Source organism: Mus caroli, chromosome 7, assembly GCF_900094665.2.
Source record: "Mus caroli chromosome 7, CAROLI_EIJ_v1.1, whole genome shotgun sequence".
NCBI classification, from domain to species: domain Eukaryota; kingdom Metazoa; phylum Chordata; class Mammalia; order Rodentia; family Muridae; genus Mus; species Mus caroli.
Genome location: NC_034576.1, coordinates 17332401 through 17341729, shown reverse-complemented (window position 1 = coordinate 17341729; position 9329 = coordinate 17332401). Strand labels below are relative to the sequence as shown.

Genomic DNA, 9329 nt, shown 5'->3' with positions numbered 1-9329 from the left:
GACACATGGATCTACTGCTCAGCTCTTGCTTATGACAGAAGCTCAAGACCAGTAAACAAGATTGCTGTTATAAGAAAACTTCAGAAGAGGTGAGAGGAATATTTCACATAATCACCTCCTAAATGTCATTTCCAAAACAAGTGTTCATAAGTGTTTTCATTAATTTTCTGAATGTCAACATCTTGGGGCTTCAGCTGTTCATGAGAAGGAGAATTTCCAGAATACATACAAGATTGCCAGTTTCAGGTTAGGTGAGAGAAATACTTCACATAATCATGTCCTAAATATTGTATCTCAAACAAATGTTCTAAAAGGTTTTCATTAATTATATGAATGCCAACATCTTGGGGCTTCTGCTGTGGTTTGGATATGGTTTATTCCCAGAAGTGGCATGTAGCAATATGTTGGTAGTGAGCATTATGGAACTTTGAAGAAGTAGGTCTCAGGGGAGGTCCTGAGACTATTGTGATTCTGCCTTTAGAAAGGATTAAGGGAACACTCTAATGACCCCTTTATACTTCTGCTGAGACTATTGTAAAAGCCAGAATCTGCTAGTATCCACCATATTCTTTGCTATTTGGTGGCATGACCCACACATGTTTCCTCCATTTACATTATTACACTAAAATGCCAAGAGGGTTTAATAGTTCTGAACTGATCATTGGTCAGCAAAACTTGATTTAAATAATTTTCCCTTCATAGTTTGTCTCTGCATTTTGTTAATGCCATGAAAACTCACCAACATAGTGCCTATTCTCTCTCTTTTCTGCTTGGAAACATTAATCAAAAAACTTTCAGCTCCTAGATCCATGGAATGTACTTCCAGATACAAGGAGGCCCAAGTATTTTCTTAGAGACCTGTTAAAAAATAGAGGTAACACAGACACATAAAAAAACTAGGTATTGTCAGCCAATGGCTCTTTTCCCCTATCTATCTATCTATCTATCTATCTATCTATCTATCTATCTATCTATCTATCTATCATCTATCTATCTATCTATCTATCTATCTATCTATCTATCTATCTATCGATCTATCGATCTGTGGGGCTATGAGTGTAGGGGAAAGAGGAGGGGAAGAAGAGAGCCCATGTCCAGCCAGAGTTCCTGTGCTCTGGGCCGGCAGACACGGGAGGACTGCCGGATGCTTTCCACTCGGCCTCAGGTGAGCATCTAGCTGTGTGAAGCCACTGACCCCCACATGGCAGAGGGTGGATAAGAGGCAGGTTAACCCATACCAGGTTATCAGTCTCAGGCATCCCATGCTGGATATGGTAGAGGAGCTAAGAACAGAATAGGGGCCACGGGGATATGGGAAGAGGGCAGAGGGAGAGAGGTTTCCATGCAGGTGAGAGTCCTAAGTCTGATCCTGGACTGGAGCACAGGAATGCCTTCTGATGGGAGATTAGGCACGTCTCATTAGGAGAAAGCCTATCCCATCATCCAAGCACAGTGGGCCTTGATGAACAGAGACAGTCTATGGTTTTAGAGCTTTATTGTAGAAAGGCAGGGAGAAAGAGAAAAGGGAGAGAGAGAGAGAGAGAGAGAGAGAGAGAGAGAGAGAGAGAGAAGAAAGTCGAGAGAGTAAGAAGAGAGAGTAAGAGGGAGAGTAAGGAAAGTAAAAGCTTAAGAGAGTGAGGAGGGACCAAGCAGCCCCTCTTACAGTGGGCTTGTTATCTTGCTGTTGCGAGGAGTCTAGCCTGAAGGTCAGAAGCTTGGGACATTGTGTATGTAACTACTAGCCATGAGCCTCTCTTGTGGGGGTTCTGGGGGTGGTAACTTCAACAGGAGCCAGGGGTCCAGGATACATGAGGGAATGCCTTCCAATCCCATGTAGGTGAAAATTACCACCACTGAGTTTCACCGAGGTTCAAGATGACTGGAGACCAAGCTGTCTGTGCAAAACTCATTGCCTCACATCTATCTATTCATTTTAAATCTTTATTGATACCCTGTCCCAGTTCCACCCTCACACAGTCCCTACCCCCATCCTCCCTCCCCTTCTTCTCTGAGAAGGTGCCTCCCCAACCTTGGCACATCAAGTCTCTGGAGGTCAAGGCACATACTTTCCCACTGAGGTCAGACAAGGCAGTCCAGCTAGGAGAACAGATTTTTTTTTTGGCAGGCAACAGCTTTAGGGACAACATGAAGACTTATCTGCACATCTTCTACCTATGTTCGAGGGATCTCTGTCCCAGTCGTGTATGCTCTTTTGTTGGTGGCTTGTCTTTGAGGGCCCCCAAGGGTCCAGGTTAGTTGACTCTGTTGGTCTTCCTATGCTGTTCCAATCCCCCTCGAGGACCTCAATCCTTTCACTTCTTCCCTAAGACTCACCGAACTTTGTTCAATGTTTGGCTGTGGGTCTCTGCATCTATTTCAGTCAGCTGCTGGATGGAGTTAATCAGGAGACAGCTATGCTAGGCCCTGTCTGCAAGCATTACAATATTATACTACTATTAAGTGTCAGCGACTGGTGCTTACCCATGAGATAGGTCTCAAGTTGGGTCAGTTATTGTTTAGCTGTTCCCTCAGTCTCTGATCCATCTGCCATTCCTACATTTCTTGTAGACAGGATACATTTTAGGTTAAAAATATTTTTGAGTGGCCTGCTGTCCTTATCCCTCCAATGGCTATTATTATCATTCCTACCTGGCTATTGTCTATATGGCCTCTTCAAGTTCCAAATCCCTACTGCTATATGTCTCATCTAAGGTCACCTGCATTGACTCCTGGGAGCTTCCTCTATCTCAGGTATGAGTCACATCCTAGAGATGCCTTCCACCCCCAACCCCCAGCCCAATCAGCTGCAGATTTCTATTCATTTCCTGCCCCTCTGGCCCTATCTCCTGTATCTCCCCCAACCCTACTTCCTCCATTACCCTCCCCATCCCTTCATCCACATGGTAACTTTGATTCATTTGCCTCCTATGCAGAGTATATCATGGTATCTAGTGTTTTATGGATAATATTCATGGATAAGTGAATTCATATCATGCATGTCCTTTTGGGTCTGTGTTACCTCACTCAGCATGATGTTTTCTAGTTCCATCCATTTGCCTTCAAGATTCATGATGTCCTTGTTTTTAATAACAGAATACTATTCTATTGTGTGAATGATCTAGATTTTCTCTGAATCTCCCATATGTCTCTGGCATTTGATGATTGTTTCCCAGTGTTGTTAATGTTTGGGAAGCATAGGCAGTGTAGTCTCAGTGAAGGAAGTATGTCACTGGAAGCCAGCTTTGAGAAGTGTACCATTTCTAGTTTAGTTTCCCTGCTTTTGGTCCATGATATGAGCTCTCAATTCTTCAGGCCATCATGTCTGCATGCTGACATGCTTCCTGTTGTAATGGTGATAGATTATCATTATTTTTTTTGGAAATATATGCCTCAAATAAACTTTTTCTATAAGTCACCTTATCATGATATTTATCACAGAAATACAAAGGTAAATTATGTACCCTTTTATCTACTCCAGAGCAGGTTGTGGTTGCTCTCCAGTCAGTTTTCTTGTTTTTGAGAAGAGAAGTTGTGGTGGCAGAGCATGGGGCCAAAAAGTGAGTGAAATGAGAGAAGAGAAAAATGGAGTGAATGTGCTCTCTGATGCAGTTTTAAGTAGGATGTAGACCTAATGGAGAAAAGCAACACAAAAAAATGGAAGATTAAATTATGTGGGGATTGCACTGAAGCCTCTGATTACACTCAAGCAGTGCAAAATAGGCAGAGGGATTTTTAGTATAGAAAGAGGCCTTAATCTTGGATGTTTCTAACAACTAGCCATTGAACCATATGAAGTTATCTAAGTATAAAATTATCTAAGTATAAAACAGTTGTAGTCACTTTTGATGATCCAATAAAATAATAACATGGTGGGGGTAGACAAGAGAGACTTTGTCCTCATGGCTCTTTAATTTACTTTTGTAGGTGTGTCCAGCATCACAAATAGTTTACTAAAGTGAGAGTAAGTAAAGTTAATGTTCTTGTGTTTAGAACAATGAGATCTGGGAAAAGCTTGGGGGAATGTTTCTGTCCAGTGCTGGGCTTTTTACATTAGTGAGCAGGTTGAACAGGGCTACCACAGAACCCTTCTATTGAAGACTCACCAGAGTGAATAGAATCTAGTGTTGGACATAGAAAAGTCACAAAGAAGTATAGATAGGTCCCCAAAGGCCAATGCATTTCATCTGCATTCCAGGAGCATTACTGTATTTAGACTTTAAGAGGAACATGAAAGCAATTGAATTTGGGAGTAGAAATATCAGGGGAGTTGTTAGTGTCATGAGAAAGACAGCATGGCAGAGGCTGTGAGAACAGCCCATGCCAACAAGACAAACTGGTCATTTTCTCTTATAGGTTTCATAGAAGGAGGTCCTATACCACATTATTGATTGGTTTATCAGTGCATGCTTTTGGTAAGTTGATATCTGAGCAATCACAGAGGAGGAAAACCTCCTCCTAGTTAACATGGGTCCAGCTTATAGGATGTGACACCTGTAATTCTTGGTCGTTTAGGATGCTTAGTGAACTTTCCCTGTCGTAAATGATAATTTTGTCAGCTCTGAGGGGAGAGGGGGAGAACTAGGCTGCTACAGGTGAGTCAATTGGGAAGACATGACCTAATCATGTGTTGTACTTTTCTACAATCTAGTGGCCAGGAATGTATAAGAAGGAGAAAGCAAGCCAAGCATGAGCATTCACCTTCCTCTTCTCTCTGACGGAAGATGCAATGTGATGAATTCCTCTGGGGTTCCTTTCTACACGTCTTTCCCTCTCTAATGAGCTAGTGAGATGAGGCCCCTATAATGAACTTTCCTTCAGTTTTCTAAGTTGCCTTTGTCTGATATCTTGTCACAGAAGCAAGAAGAACTGATATAGAAGATTCACACAAGAAGTGGAGTTATTGCGATTGTCAAGCTGACCATGTGATTCATAGGTTTATGAAATGATTTTGTAGAAGGAATGTGATATGTTTTGGGGTTTGTGTTAGAAGTCTTAAAATGTTGTAAACAAGGCTTAATAGGCCAATAATACCGAGAAATACAGACAGCAGAGATTCGTTTTGCTAGGTTTTACTTGTGACAATGCAATTTTATTTGGAAGAATAGAATCTGAACTAAGATATAAGCAGTAGAAACTCCTTTGTTAAAAACTACACCAACTGATTAGTGAGCAGGGTTCATAGAAGCAGCAATCACAGACCCTGCATGGGTCTATGCTAGTTCCTCTACATATATGTTATGGTTGTTATCTTTTTTTATGTAAGTAAAATGGCTTTTATTTTCATAAATAAAAAGATAAATCATATAAACACTGTACAGAAGTAGCTGTACAGGAGCTGTCCTCGCCTGGTATGAAACACATGCAACACCAATGTCCAGCGTCCTCTCCACAGCCTGCGTGCCAGTGCTTTATATTCAGTGTCTCCACAAATCCCTGCTACTGCTTCAGAACCTTATGGTCTGGCGTATATTAGGCTTCTGGTGTTAGCTTTATAATCAACTGAAGACTGCTCATGCGATCATGAGAACATGGCCAGTTATGGATTTCAACACCTGCATTTACTGCCCTTTACAGAAGCGCCGGACCTAGTATGTGTTTCCATTTCATGAACGGCAGTTGAGTCCACAGAAACTGCAGCAGCGTGCCTACCTAGGTTAATGAGGTTTAGTACACAGAACAAGTCCTACAGGCAGAGTGTCAACAGGCAGCAGCAAGCACTAGTTAGTTTTGTCAGTAACTAGTTAGTTTTGTCAGTCACTGGCATTTAACAAGTGACTCTGTAGGAAGGGTGACAATGTAATAAAGTATTGTTTTTCTATAGGCAGCAAAATAAAACTTAATGCCCATTCAGTAGTTACTCCAAGTATTCTGAAAGCTACAGCTTAAATATTAGATACTGCAAGCTGTAACTCATATTTTAAATGATTTTTTAAAAAACCCTTAGTGATTATATGTAACTTTTCAAAGGAGTATAAACTATGATATATGATTTACTGACTACAGTCTTGATTGACAGGTATACTCTCTTCATTCTTCATTATGAGATGTATATTCCTGTTTCAATACTTTATGTAGATTGATGTGTTTCTCACAGGGGGGCTAAAGGGATGCAGTGGTCTATGTATGTGCCTATACACTGTCTGGCACATAGTAAGTTCTCACATACATTATTATTCCTATTATGAAAAGAAAGTTAACACCCCAGGAGAGTAACCAAGCAGGATACACCCACATCTGTTACTTGGTAAAGTACCACACACCCATCATTCCCAGTTTGTGGGTAGAAGCAGATCCTTTAAACACATAGTTTGTGTGTCTATATCCTAACCTCTGTCACTATGGCCTAACGCCAAGCCATTCTGATAGGATATGAAGAAAACCATGTTAAAAACACAATGTCCACCAAAATCAGGTAACAAAGGCATTTTCTTAAAACTCTTCTAACAAAGGAATTACCAGTATGAGTCAGGGCAACCTATCTTGGTTGAGTTTACGAAGGCTTTCTTNACAACATGCAACATTTTACTTCTTCAAAACCCACTACCATTCTCTTCCTCTCTCTACACAGAAGCACTAAATGCTAGTACAAAGCTTTACCCCTTAGGTAAAAAGTTCATTAGAAAAGGTACTTGTAAGAAAACAACCACTGTGTCAGCAGTGCAGGTGAAGAGAGCATGGCCCTCCGCAGCTGAGCCAGGCCAAGGGGCACAGACCCACACTGCTAACTTCCATATAACCTCCACACTCTTGAAGACACGATTTCCTAGTCATCATGGACTCTGGTCAAGTACAGGGAAAGAGTTGGTATTCTGATTTTAACTGCGATTCTGTTTCCCCGCCAGAAGACTAAGCTAGACTCGGATCTGACAAGGTGGTGATGAAAGGCGAACCCATCTCTTTTCAAAACATTCTTCTGGTATCAAACAAGAAGAACAAACATTTCTGTGAAAGTAGAAAAACATGAACATGAAACTTACTATCTAGAGTTCAGAAAAGGTCCAACCCCCCACATATACTCATTAGAGGCATAAAAAACAACCCTTCCAAATGTTGTCCTGATTTAAAAAGCAGATCCCAGAAGCAAAATCATGAAATGCCTCTATGTTGAAAATCAAGAATAAATAAATGAAAGGCCAAGTTGCTCTGAAGCTAACAATTATCCTGTGGGCTTCAGAGAAATAAGAAACGGCGAACTGAAGCCCCACAGTTTCTCTTGTGGACCAGCAGAGATTGCAGTGAGTGACAGACATTCTTATGAGACAGAGCACCCAGTGTCCTTCTGAGGTCTGATATCTGGTTCCTTTACAGGTTTCACATCCTCTTCCGGTTTGGGTTTGACACTGTCATCCTTGGGTCTCTTGGTGAGATCAAATGCAGCCAACGCTTCCGGTGTCCAGTGAGCACTCATAGGAGGGAATTCAAAAGGCACAGGCTCTACCAGCCCATAATTTGCTTTGAGTTCCAGTTGTGGGGCTTCTGTTGGAATTTTTTGAAAGTAAATGAAGCCATTTTCTCTCTGACATTTGTCCAGGGTGTTCTTCACAAGGCTCCCAAGCTTCCGGAAGAACAAGTGTCCTGACGGCTTGGCCGTCGGCCCTGGTCCTTTGGTTTCCCCGTACTCTTTGCACAGGGCTTCTGCCTCTGCGTACAGTTTTTCTGCTTCTTGGAGAGATCTGATTGCTTCTCCACATTTATCACTCGCCAACAGAGTATGGCCATGGTAGCAATACGCATAAGCTGGGTAGAAGCACATCTTCAAGTGAAGGTACTTTCTCCATTTAGCAGAGTGTGCAGGCTCCAAACTGCTTTCTGGTAGAAGCTGGCCGTGTCATAGGCGAGTGCAGCGATCAGTCCCAGAGCGTGCTTCAGCTCAATGGCTCGGGTGATTGTCACTTCCTGAGCCTCGGCCTGGCACTGGATGACGTAAGCATCGATGAGCCGAGCCTCCAAGTCCCGCCCCTTTTCTGCTGGTGTAAAAAGTTTGGGGATATGACTTTCCTTTAAATGTTTAAAAATCCCAGCTGCAATTTTTAGGCTTCGGTGAACTTCTTTTGCGTCATCTTTTTTCTTTTCCAGCCAATCTTGAAGCATATTTTGTGTACCACAGCGCTACATTAAATCCCATGGAAATCAGTTCAAAAACAGCATCCTGCTAGGCACTCGGAACGTGTCCTTGCAATGTATCGGTCCACTTGAAATTCTGAATGTATCGTAATTTGCTTTCCTGTGTAGAGTCACCCACTGAATTTATGAAACTTGCAAATCTTTGAAGCGGGAGGACCAGTGATCATGCCATAGTAGTTAAAAGACACGGGAGCTGTAGCTTTTAATGGGTTCCTATGAAACCAATGGGTCATCTTCACAAAATGTGCTCTACCACAGTCTGTGGGAGAAGCCTGAGGTGCTGACACTGCAGGGCTTCCAGATTAGACTTCTGCAAAGCAAAGCGGAGCCTCTGGTTGATGGCGGGGACCTCAGAGTCCGTAAGGCCACTCTTCCTGCTGAAGGAAAGGGAAGGTGGGACAGAGTCCTCCAGCGAGACAAGGAAGGCGCCGGTAGCACCGAGATAACTGCGGTTGTTATCTTGATAGTTGGTTTTGTGTCACTCCTATTAGTGGGAATGGAGGTGCCTCTGACTCATTTGGCTCCTTGAGACCATTTTCCTCCTATTGGATTGTCTCATCTGACCCTGATGTGAGGGTTTATGCCTGGGTGTATTGTATCTTGCTATGCTATGTCAGTTGATATCCTTGGAAGGCCTGATCTTTAAAAATGGGAAAGACAGAATCTAGAGTGGAGGGGCAGTAGGGAGAATGGGGACTGAGAGGAGTGGAAGGAGGGGAACTAAAGGCCTTGCTTAGTCATCTGTAGCTCTGTACTTCTGTACCTCATTTCTATCTCTAGGGGAATTGACATATTTGCTACTTTTGTGTTCAAGAAGTTACTTCTGATGGCAAGTATTAGTGACTGCTTTATACCAGCCAGGGGCTGTACCTTGCAATTCCCACTTTTATGCCATATCTTTGCCTTACAGGTCGGTGACCCCAAAGCTCTTAATGTTAGAATTTCACTGATTAGCTTCTGAAGAACATGCTATGCTACTACATAGGGTTTTTACATATGAAAAACAAGGTAAAAACTGTCTAGGAGAGAGATTTTGCAGATTCATCCAGTAGTATGAATAAGTACACTAAAGCCAGGGTCTAAGACAGTCAGACATTGAACAGTATATGGCACCATTTCCTTAAGTTCTGGTTTTGAAATGAAAGATAAAAGGACTTTTCCTTCACCTCTGCCAACCACCCAAATTTGCAGAAGTGGCAAGAAAG

General features: G+C 42.3%; 1 pseudogene; it reads right to left on the bottom strand.

Annotated features, from left to right (window-relative positions):
• Window positions 1-7079: 7079 nt before the first annotated feature.
• On the bottom strand, window positions 7080-8554 carry LOC110299094 (annotated as a pseudogene).
• Between the last annotated feature and the right edge of the window lie 775 nt (window positions 8555-9329).